We start from the raw sequence: 12,602 nt of genomic DNA on the forward strand, positions 1-12,602 counted from the left end.
CCTCTCTCTGGCCCTCTCCATGTCTTTTGTAACAAGCAGCCATATTGTTGTCAGTCCGCTAGGGACCTGTTTTTAATGTATTAAGTGTGTATGTTTATCCTGTGATACTATTTAGTTAGCTAGTAAATAAATAATTAAACAAATTTGTGTAGAACTGAATCATAGGTAAGGTTCTGGTTTTTGAGGATGAAAGGAGATTATGACTGTTCAGAATGATGATATGATACGAGGTTATGATTAATAAGTTGACTGTTTATAGATGTGACAGGTAAAGACCTTTAGAGTTTAATTCAGGAGATGGTAGCTCTTTAACCTCTCTAGGCTAGGCGGGACGAATTCGTCCCACCTACGTAACAGCCACTGCTATCCTGTGGCGCGATTTTCAAAACCTTAAAAATCCTATTACTTCAATTTCTCAAACATATGACTATTTTACAGCCATTTAAAGACAAGACTCTCGTTAATCTAACCACACTGTCCGATTTCAAAAAGGCTTTACAACGAAAGCAAAACATTAGATTATGTCAGCAGAGTACCAAGCCAGAAATAATCAGACACCCATTTTTCAAGCCAGCATATAATGTCACCAAAACCCAGAAGACAGCTAAATGCAGCACTCACCTTTGATGATCTTCATCAGATGATAACCCTAGGACATTATGTTATACAATACATGCATGTTTTGTTAAATCAAGTTCATATTTATATCAAAAACCAGCTTTTTACATTAGCATGTGACGTTCAGAACTAGCATACCCCCCGCAAACTTCCGGGGAATTCGCTAACATTTTACTAAATTACTCACGATAAACGTTCACAAAAAGCATAACAATTATTTTAAGAATTATAGATACAGACCTCCTCTATGCACTCGATATGTCCGATTTTAAAATAGCTTTTTGGTGAAAGCACATTTTGCAATATTCTAAGTACATAGCCCAGGCATCACGGGCTCGCTATTTAGACACCCGGCAAGTTTAGCACTCACCATAATCATATTTACTATTATAAAAGTTTGATTACCTTTTGTTGTCTTCGTCAGAATACACACCCAGGACTGCTACTTCAATAACAAATGTTGGTTTGGTCCAAAATAATCCATCGTTATATCCGAATAGCGGCGTTTTGTTCGTGCGTTCCAGACACTATCCGAAATAGTAAAGAAGTGTCGCGCGCATGGCGCAATTCGTGACAATAAAATTCTAAGTATTCCATTACCGTACTTCGAAGCATGTCAACCGCTGTTTAAAATCAATTTTTACGACATTTTTCTCGTAGAAAAGCGATAATATTCCGACAGGGAATCTCCTTTTCGGCAAACAGAGGAAAAAATCCCAAAGGCGGGGGCGGTCGGGGTCACGCGCATAAGCCAGTGTCCCTTGATCGGCCACTTGAGAAAGGCGATAATGTGTTTCAGCCTGGGGCTGGAATGACGACATTCTGTTTTTTCCCGGGCTCTGAGCGCCTATGGACGACGTGGGAAGTGTCACGTTAGAGCAGAGATCCTTAGTAAATGATAGAGATGGAAAAGAAGTTCAAGAAATGGTCAGACAGGCCACTTCCTGTAAAGGAATCTCTCAGGTTTTGACCTGCCATTTGAGTTCTGTTATACTCACAGACACCATTCAAACAGTTTTAAAAAATTTAGGGTGTTTTCTATCCATATGTAATAAGTATATGCATATTCTAGTTACTGGGTAGGAGTGGTAACCAGATTAAATCGGGTATGTTTTTTATCCAGCCGTGTCAATACTGCCCCCTATCCTAAACAGGTTAACCTCGTCCCACCTACGTAACAGCCAGTGGAATCCTGTGGAGCGTTATTCAAATACCAAGACTCTCGTTAATCTAACCACACTGTCCGATTTCAAAAAGGCTTTACAACGAAAGCAAAACATTAGATTATGTCAGCAGAGTACCCAGCCAGAAATAATCAGACACCCATTTTTCAAGCTATAATATAATGTCACATAAACCCAAACCACAGCTAAATGCAGCACTAACCTTTGATGATCTTCATCAGATGACAATCCTAGGACATTATGTTATACAATACATGCATGTTTTGTTCAATCAAGTTCATATTTATATCAAAAACCAGCTTTTTATATTAGATGTTCAGAACTAGCATACCCCCCGCAAACTTCCGGTGAATTTACTAAATTACTCACGATAAACGTTCACAAAAAACATAACAATTATTTAAAGAATTATAGATACAGAACTCCTCTATGCACTCGCTATGTCCGATTTTAAAATAGCTTTTCGGTGAAAGCACATTTTGCAATATTCTAAGTAGATAGCCCGGCATCACAGGGCTAGCTATTTAGACACCCACCAAGTTTAGCCCTCACCAAAGTCAGATTTACTATAAGAAAAATGTTACTACCTTTGCTGTTCTTCGTCAGAATGCACACCCAGGACTTCTACTTCAATAACAAATGTTGGTTTGGTTCAAAATAATCCATAGTTATGTTCAAATATCCTCTGTTTTGTTCGTGCGTTCAAGACACTATCCGAATGGTAAAGAAGGGTGACACGCACGACGCGTTTCGTGACAAAAAATTATAAATATTCCATTACCGTACTTCGAAGCATGTCAACCGCTGTTTAAAATCAATTTTTATGCCATTTTTCTCGTAAAAAAGCGATAATATTCCGACCGGGAAAGCGTGTTTACGTTCAAAGAGAGAGAAAATAAAAACATGGGGTCGCCTCGTGCACGTGCCTCAGTCTCATTGTCCTCTGATAGACCACTTACCAAAGGCGCTAATGTTTTTCAGCCAGGGGCTGGAATTACATCATTCAGCTTTTTCCCGGGTTCTGAGAGCCTATGGGAGCCGTAGGAAGTGTCACGTTACAGCAAAGATCCTCAGTTTTCAATAAAGAGAGTCAAGAAGAACAAGAACTTGTCAGACAGGCTACTTCCTGTAAGGAATCTTCTCAGGTTTTTGCCTGCCATATGAGTTCTGTTATACTCACAGACACCATTCAAACAGTTTTAGAAACTTTAGGGTGTTTTCTATCCAAAGGCAATAATTATATGCATATTCTAGTTTCTGGGCAGTAGTAATAACCAGATTAAATCGGGTACATTTTTTATCCGGCCGTGTAAATACTGCCCCCTAGCCCTAACAGTACCGATCTCGTGGTGCCCCAGGTCCTAATGAGTTAATTGTTGCATGATTGATTTAATCGGTCATCTCCCTGACCCAGGCCTTTCTTCCCAGATTACTCAGTTTGGCCGGGCGGTTCAAGTCTTGGTGGTTCCAAACTTCTTCCATTTATGAATGATGGAGGCCACTATGTTATTGGGGACCTTCAATGCTGCAAACATTTTTGGTACCCTTCCCCAGATCTGTGCCTCGACCACTTGGCTTGGTTTTTGCTCTGACAAGCACCGTTAATTGTGGGATCTTATATAAACAGGTGTTTGCCTTTTCAAATCCTGTCCAATCAATTGAATTTACCACAGAAGTACTATCAGGTTGTAGAAATATCTCAAGGATGATCATTGGTAACAGGATGCATCTGAGCTCAATTTTGAGTCTCATAGCAAAGGGTCTGAATACTTATGTAAAAAGTTATTTCTGTTTTTTCTTTTTTTATACATTTGCAAAAATGTATAAAAACCTGTTTTCACTTTGTCAATTTGGGGTTGTGTGTAGATTGATGAGGAATGTTTTTTTTATTTAATCCATTTTAGAATAAGGCTGTAACGTAACAACATTTGGAAAAAGTCAAGGGGTCTGAATATTTCCTGAATGCACTGTTTATATATTTGTGACTCACCACATGGATGCGGTCTTATGTAGGAAAATAATGAAATGGTGTTTTTTACATTGGATAAAAGTAGAGACTCAGAGCTACAAAGTGGTATATCATATACTGCATTTTTGAAGAACAATGGGAAAGTAATTCTGCTTTGAAAGTTGATCAACTTGAAAACTCACTTTTCAGAAAATGGCCTTTGAATATTTTGGTATCTAGTGAAGAGCACTTCTTTGTCTACACCCATTCAGCATCGTTCACACCCTCTTAAGCTTTGGCCCCACCCATCTCGTTTCGCTCTCAGAGCGTTCAGAGCGCACATTTGACGCTCTGGCCGATGACTTGTTTACCTATGGATAACATGAAAAAAGCCTAACCAGCTCTGCTTGCAACAATTTCATTACGCTTTTTTTCAAACGTTTACTGACACTGTCCATATTCAACGGGTGTTGTACCCTTTAGCTTAACCTGTTATGGCTAGGGGGCAGTATTTTCACGGCTGGATAAAAAACGTACCCGATTTAATCTGGTTACTACTCCTGCCCAGTAACTAGAATATGCATATAATTATTGGCTTTGGATAGAAAACACTCCAAAGTTTCTAAAACTGTTTGAATGGTGTCTGTGAGTATAACAGAACTCAAATGGCAGGTCAAAACCTGAGAGATTCCTTTACAGGAAGTGGCCTGTCTGACCATTTATTGTCTTTCTTTGACATCTCATTCTATTACAAAGGATCTCTGCGGTAACGTGACACTTCCCACGGCTCCAATAGGCTCTCAGAGCCCGGGAAAAACCTGAATGTCGTTATTCCAGCCCCAGGCTGAAACACATTATCACCTTTGTCAAGTGGCCGATCAAGGGACTGTGGGCTTAGGCGCGTGCACTGGCCGCCCCCGTCTTTGTGTTTTTTCCTCTGTTTGCCGAAAAGGAGATTCCCGGTCGGAATATTATCGCTTTTTTACGAGATAAATTGCATAAAAATTGATTTTAAACAGCGGTTGACATGCTTCGAAGTACGGTAATGGAATATTTCGAATTTTTTTGTCACGAAATGCGCCATGCGCACGACCCTGATTTACCATTTCGGATAGTTTCTGGAACGCACGAACAAAACACCGCTATTCGGATATAACGATGGATTATTTTGGACCAAACCAACATTTGTTATTGAAGTAGCAGTCCTGGGAGTGCATTCTGACAAAGACAACAAAAGGTAATCAAACTTTTGTAATAGTAAATCTGATTTTGGTGAAGGCTAAACTTGCGGGTGTCTAAATAGCTAGCCCGTGATGGCTGGGCTATGTACTTAGAATATTGCAAAATGTGCTTTCACCAAAAAGCTATTTTAAAATCGGACACATCGAGTGCATAGAGGAGTTCTGTATCTATAATTCTTAAAATAATTGTTATGCTTTTTGTGAACTTTTATCGTGAGTAATTTAGTAAATTGTTAGTAAATTCCCCGGAAGTTTGCGGGGGGTATGCTAGTTCTGAACGCCACATGCTAATGTAAAAAGCTGTTTTTTGATATAAATATGAACTTGATTGAACAAAACATGCATGTATTGTATAACATAATGTCCTAGGTGTGTCATCTGATGAAGATCATCAAAGGTTAGTGCTGCATTTAGCTGTCTTCTGGGTTTTTGTGACATTATATGCTAGCTTGAAAAATGGGTGTCTGATTATTTCTGGCTGGGTACTCTGCTGACATAATCTAATGTTTTGCTTTCGCTGTAAAGCCTTTTTGAAATCGGACAGTGTGGTTAGATAAAGGAGAGTCTTGTCTTTAAAATGCTGTGAAATAGTCATATGTTTGAAATATTGAAGTTTTGGTATTTTTGAGGAATTTGTCATTCGCGCCATGCCTATCATTGGATATTGGAGCAGGTGTTCCGCTAGCGGAACATCTAGATGTAAGAGGTTAAGACAAGTAGCTAGCTAGGCAAACAACGTGTAAGATCACACACGTTATGTCACGTAAGCTAACAAGCCAGCCAGCTAACGTTAGCTAGTTAACCCTTTCATGCGTGAGTTCCAAATATCTCTAACGGTCGCCCCAGCGTGAATGTTTTTTATGCCAGTGATGTTAGAACATTCTCTCCATTCCAGAATGGGATTGTTACGCAACAGTACATTTAATCCGCACTGCCGTCAAATTAAGGCACGCAGCCTGTTTTTATTTATAGGCTGTTTTCAACTTGTCAATTTCAAATTATTTTCTAACAAGTTTTTATTTTCTAAGAACAGTTTGAATTGAGTTGTGTTCTGCCTCATTCATTCACATAAAAGTAGTCATTTTTACTTTTGCGGACCAATAAATATTTTTGACATTTCTGACCCGGACAAAATTCCCCAAACACTTCACAATTGTTTGTGCAGTTCAAGTCTGCAGACTTTTGCTCATCTCCCGTCCTGCACACACGTGTTCCCATTTTCTCTTTGTTGCCTGCATCGCAATCATAGTTGTTTTCGTTACCAATAATAACTTTGGAAATGTATGCGTTTCTATCAAAGTAAGTGCCTTATTATGTTATAATAGTTTCTGTATGTCGTGTTATGTCGTTTCTACTGTAGCATAATATTTTTGTGTATATTTCTTATAACCGCGGACACGCGACGTAACGTTACTCATTTCATAAACTTTATGGTGTTATACTCAATACTTAGGTAGCTAGCTACATTCTTCTATTAGCTTTGGAAAACAATGATAATTGCACCAGAGAAGTATTAGCATCTTTTGTATTTTGAAGCTACCCTGGCCTTATGACTCCCAAGTGGCGCAGTTGCCTAAGGCACAGCGTCTCAGTGATAGAGGCGTCACTACAGACTGTGTTTCTATCAAAGTAAGTGACTTATTACGTTATAATAGTTTCTGTATGTCGTGTTATACCGTTTCTACTGCAGCTCACGTGTGTATGGAGCATAATATATTTGTGTATATTCCTTATAACAGTGGACACGCGAGGTAACGTTACTCATTTCATAACCTTTATGGTGTTATATTCAATCGTGCTTATGTAGCTAGCTACATTCTTCTATTAGCTCTGTAAAACAATGCTAATTGCATGAGAGAAGAATTGGCTTGTTGTATTTTGAAGCGACTCTGGAATTTTAGCACTTGGTCGTTTTCTGAGTGCATTCCACAAAGCTGTTTATCATGTCCGCCTTATCCACTGCCCCCATTTTTTGAGGTTAAAGTCAGGCACGCAGTCTGGTTTGATTTTTCTCTCTCCAGTCAGGTGGTCCACCTTCCCTGTGGCCGACATGGTTGCTGTATTGGCAGTGGAGAGGACATGGATGTCTCATTTGTCATACCACTTTACTGCCAGCTGTTGACATTTCTGATTTTGTATAACGGGTCATTTAGGATGGCAGTAGCATTGCTGATGAAATGCAGTCATCGCAGCAGAACTAGGAAGCAGGCTTGGGAAAAGAGGGTGGCAAACATAGGATCTGTGCTCCAGTATTCTCTTAGGGAGTTCTTCTCCTCTTCATGAATAGGACTGTCATCAGGAAGGTATACATTTTACATTTTTTTTACATTTTAGTAATTTAGCAGACGCTCTTATCCAGAGCGACTTACAGTAGTGAATGCATACATTTCATACAATTTCATACCTTTTTTTTTTTTTTCCCCCCTGTGCTGGCCCCCCGTGGGAATCGAACCCACAACCCTGGCGTTGCAAACACCATGCTCTACCAACTGAGCTACAGGGAAGGCTGGTATACATTTCACTAATTGTGGTTGTCCTTCCCACTCCTGGCTCTCTCTTCTCCTGTAGCTCTAAGGCATAGCGATTGGTCTTCTCTTCTCCAGCTCCTCTGTCAGAAACAAGTTGAAGCACTCAGTTGGAAATGGCAAGGGGTGTTGCACTCCAGACTGGGACTCATCAAAGCAAACAGCAGGACCAGGAGGGGTGAAATGGCTGGCGGCCTTCCAGCTACCACAGAACTCCTGTACTTCATCCACTGTCGGTCTGCCTCCATCACCATCAGCATCTTCAAAGGGACCTGGGACTTTGTCAGTGGACAAGGGATCCTCAGATTCAGGGTTCTCAAAGTCTACAAGGTTGTGGGGCAGCTCCTCACTGTCACTGCCAGAATCTGATTCCTGACTTTCATACTCAGACTCATTGTCAGAATTTTAAAACATCTCCAGGTTTTCCACATTTGTGAGTTGTCTCCTTTTGAAAGACATTGCTAATGCTACAGCTTAGCTCACTAGCTACATACATAAACAACAACACTGAATAGCCCAGAGTGGGAGTGAGTGGTTACGTGATTGACTGCCGGCACGCGCCACTTGTATCAATAAATCACTATCAGAAAATGTTTTGTGTGGTAATTATTTATATATTTACTGTTTGATTCACATGTTTTCAATGACTATTGACAAACCATGCCTTCTGATTCTTACATAGATTGTAATGGGCACATATAATGTGTGTAAAATACTGTTTTGAAGGTTGTACTGATCATGATGAGCTAAGCTAATTCCAGCTGTGTGTAGCCATGTTTGTTGATATACAATGCATTCTGGGTTTCACGTAATCGTCTGTTGGACCAAATACGTTATAACACAATGAGGTGAGTAAGAGTTCACAAATTTTTTGAGGACTTCCGGAAATGAATGGTTGGATGTGACCCCCCCCCCCGAACATGCATACTATAAACAGACCAAACTCATCTTGTCTCCTCTTAGGTTTCTGTGAGGGAAGAAAAGCATGGCAGCGAGCAGAAACTACCCATCAATGGATTACTTTCGATTTCTATTGTTTTACTCAATTATTTCGATCCATGGTGAGCTCACCCATGATGTGATTAATTATAAATAGTAATTTCTATTAGCTAATTCATATTGTAGTTTGTCAGCGAGAGTTATACAAATATGACCACTTGTGTTACGTCAATCTTTCCGCAGTTAGCGCTAGTACAAATGTAGCCTACATTTTTCCGGTTTGGATGATTGTGTTATGCTGTAGATACTTCTGTGAATGTCTGAACATTGCATCCAAAAATAAACTGCTCACATTCTGGACATAACTTTACAAGAACTGTGTTTGTGCAAAATGTTTCTGAAAAAGTGTGGCCAGCTCAAATGTTGATTGTTGCGTCATTCGAAACTGGCCGTTCTAAATAAGCGTTCTAATCACACCGGTGTGATCGTACGCTAAAGGGACCACTGTAGAATGATCACACCCGTGTGATGGTACGTGTGAAAGGGTTAAACAACAATGAACACAGTGCCAAATCATGTGGTTAATACCCTGCATGAATATGCTGGGAGCTAACCAAAGGGGTACAATGTTAGCTAGCTAACATTAGTCTCTAACTAGAAAAGCAAATGGCTCTGGGATACAAATAATAACATCAGCTAGGGATCCAGCCAGCTAAAGTTAACTAGCTAGCTTACAGTACACTTTAGCTTGAAATGAAACCCCTTTCTGTCAAAATTAGAAACGTGTAATATCTGAAAATGTAGCTAGCTAACTATCTTACCTGTATACATCATCATGCATGATGGACGCGTCTCCCTGTCACGAATGCCATGCCACAGTTGCCTTTAGTTTGAAGATGTAATCTGGAGACAAGTTTTTTCTCCATCTCTTTAGCTATCATATTCTAATTCCACTGATTTCAAAATATGATCCTCCAGAAAGTGGAGAAAAACACTTATGCAGCTCCACTACACAATAAAAGTTGATTTAAAAGCCGCGTTCGACAGGATTACCAACACAGACTGACCAACACAGACTGATCAGCTCAAATAGACAGAAGCCTACTATATGGCAGACCAATCCGAACCCCTCTCTCGGCATGTTCAGCCCAGTCATTATGCTCTTTTTCTGTGGCTTAACCAACAAGGCTCGTAATGTAACAATTGTATTCATATTTATAGATGGCATATACATTTGTTATTATGGCACATGAACGCTCACATGTTCGAGACGGCATTTCTGCAAAAATAAAGCTCTCCTGTGAAGTCGTGACTTGAGACATACGCCTAGTTTCCTGAATCGGGTCGCATATTTTCTTGTTTTTTGTCAGAAATGCCTTCTTGAACATGTGAACTTTCATGTGACTTATTTAAAAACTTGTGTTGGATCTGTTAACATTATAAAGATGCTAAATTATGAACTCTGAGCTATACAGGGAGAAAGAAATGACCCTTCCTGGTTGGTCATGATTGGCTGAGAGATGAGTCCAGATTGGTCTGTCATGTTACAGGGTTCTGTCTATAACAGAAAGGGGGCTTTGTTGGTCAGTATATAGATAATCTTTGCTAACACAGATTTTTGGAAATATCTAGCTTTGGACAACTGCCAAAGTGTTGCTACAGCCCTCAAAAGCATTGCTTCCCTGAATATAGCTGCGTATAAGTAGAGAGACTACTTTCTGGAGGACAATGCCATGCTGACTCGCATGTGTTTACATGTGTGGGTGGTACTAAGGCTTAAGAGTCTGTGAACAATGCTATATGGACCTAAACAAAGAACAGCTCTCTAAGAAGTGTGAAAAGGTCATTTTCTCCTACTTGCCCCCTTAGTGGAATAACAAGTTTATCAACTTTTAAAGCAGAATAACTTTCCAATGTTTCCTCCAACTACAGTGTATGATATACAACTTTGAAGCTCTGAATCTTCACTTTTCATATAAAATAAATAAATCACTTACATTTGATATGAGCGTCAATAGAGAAATCCAGACACATATAAAACACAGGAAATCACGTTTTTGACTGCACTGGGACTTTAATGCGTATACAATAGGTGGATGCACAGGGATTGGATGAATGCAAGTAAGATACTACATATACTCTGTTGACATTGGCCTTAGCTTTATTTATTTATTATTTTTCCTGGTGGTGTAGAGGATGATGAATATGTTCAAGCAGCAGAGAACTCCAGTTCTTATGATGTAGAGAAGGACCAGGATTCTCATCTGTGGATCAGCAACTGAAATAACAAGTATTCTCTGGCTAGGTTGCTATAAGTTGCTGGTTATTTATATTCTGTGGCACTTTCATTGTACATAATATTACTTTATTTATAAAAGATTCTCACTTAAAATAACAGAATAAACATACCTTCTTCACAGTGCTCTGTAACGTCCTTTTCAGAATCTTTGTGACCTTTTGGACGATTAGGAGAGTTAAATATTTGGACGATTAGGAGAGTTAAATATTCCCACTGTTATTTACACTGTAGTACAATAGTATTATATCTCCAACGTTTTCCTCATATACATGTTACATGTCTGATTCCTCATATACATGTTAGTGCATTTCGAGTCATATCAGACAAGTTGTTGAAAAGATTACCTTGGACCTTCAGGACAGTCGCATTGGTGAAGAAGATGTATTTATCACACATTCCACAGAAGTACAGACCAGAATCAGCTTCATCCAACTCTGTTCTTTTGAGGAAAAATATTCTATGGCTGATTAACATTTCCATATGGCTGGGCTGAAAAACTGTGCGATGCTGGACAGTTGGCTCAGAGCTGTACATAGATGTGATGCATAGGGCTCTGAGCCGTTGACTTGCTTGAACCAGCCAACGTGTCCTGGAGCTCCAGTGACATTAGTACACTGCAAAGTGACATTTTCTCCAGGATGGGCTACCACTGAGGGAGGAGGAGAGACAGACACAACAGGGGTCAGGCCTGAAAGAAAGAAGACAAAGGTTTAGAAACAATCCCAAACATAGAACTTTCTGTTCACTTATGCACTACTATACTTAACCTAGTCTCAACTATAAACCACATAATCGTAATGACTTAGATAACTTACACAAGCCATAGAGGACAACAGCTGATACAAATATGTGTGCCATTCTGTGTTTAGAGCTACACTGCCAGACTGTGAAGGAAGGACTCCATCTTTAGATGAATGTAATTTGTGATTAGGAGCGGGACATGGTGTGAGAGCCATAGCTGCATACATTGACCACAGATCATTTTTTCTTATCAGCAACCACTGATTTTCCACTCTTGCATTTGGTTTGAGAGAGCGAAGGATACAATAATTTAGTTGTAGGCTGTAGTTTATCATCATAGAGGTTCCCAGAATTGTACCATTTTAAGTTGCTCAAACATAGTGTATATTGTCCATTTTAAAGTAATGATGTTTAAGTAAAGGGGCTGGATGACACCTAGTAAATATTCAAAATCTGTTTTCACAGTGATGACACCCAGAACAGTTGCGTTGAATAATTGTGTTGGGCGGGAGGACCCCCAGGTATGGGTAACTTTTGGCTGGAGTTGGTGGTAATTGGCCAATAGGGGGCACTCTTCTGACTGCACCAAGTAAATCAGTGAACTGAGGAACTCTTGCAGTTGGTAGGAGCATTAGCTTGTAGTCCACCAAATGTATACCTTAAAGGGGATTGTCCTTTGAAAATGAAGGCCAGGCTTTAGCTTAACTTCATTTTTAAGCCTGGCCTTCATTTTCAAAGGACAATCCCCTTTAAGGTATACATTTGGTGGACTACAAGCTAATGCTCCTACCAACTGCAAGAGTTCCTCAGTTCACTGATTTACTTGGTGCAGTCAGAAGAGTGCCCCCTATTGGCCAATTACCACCAACTCCAGCCAAAAGTTACCCATACCTGGGGGTCCTCCCGCCCAACACAATTATTCAACGCAACTGTTCTGGGTGTCATCACTGTGAAAACAGATTTTGAATATTTACTAGGTGTCATCCAGCCCCTTTACTTAAACATCATTACTTTAAAATGGACAATATACACTATGTTTGAGCAACTTAAAATGGTACAATTCTGGGAACCTCTATGATGATAAACTACAGCCTACAACTAAATTAT

Source organism: Salmo salar, chromosome 07 (assembly GCF_965601325.2).
Source record: "Salmo salar chromosome 07, fSalSal1, whole genome shotgun sequence".
Classification (NCBI taxonomy): Eukaryota; Metazoa; Chordata; class Actinopteri; order Salmoniformes; family Salmonidae; genus Salmo; species Salmo salar.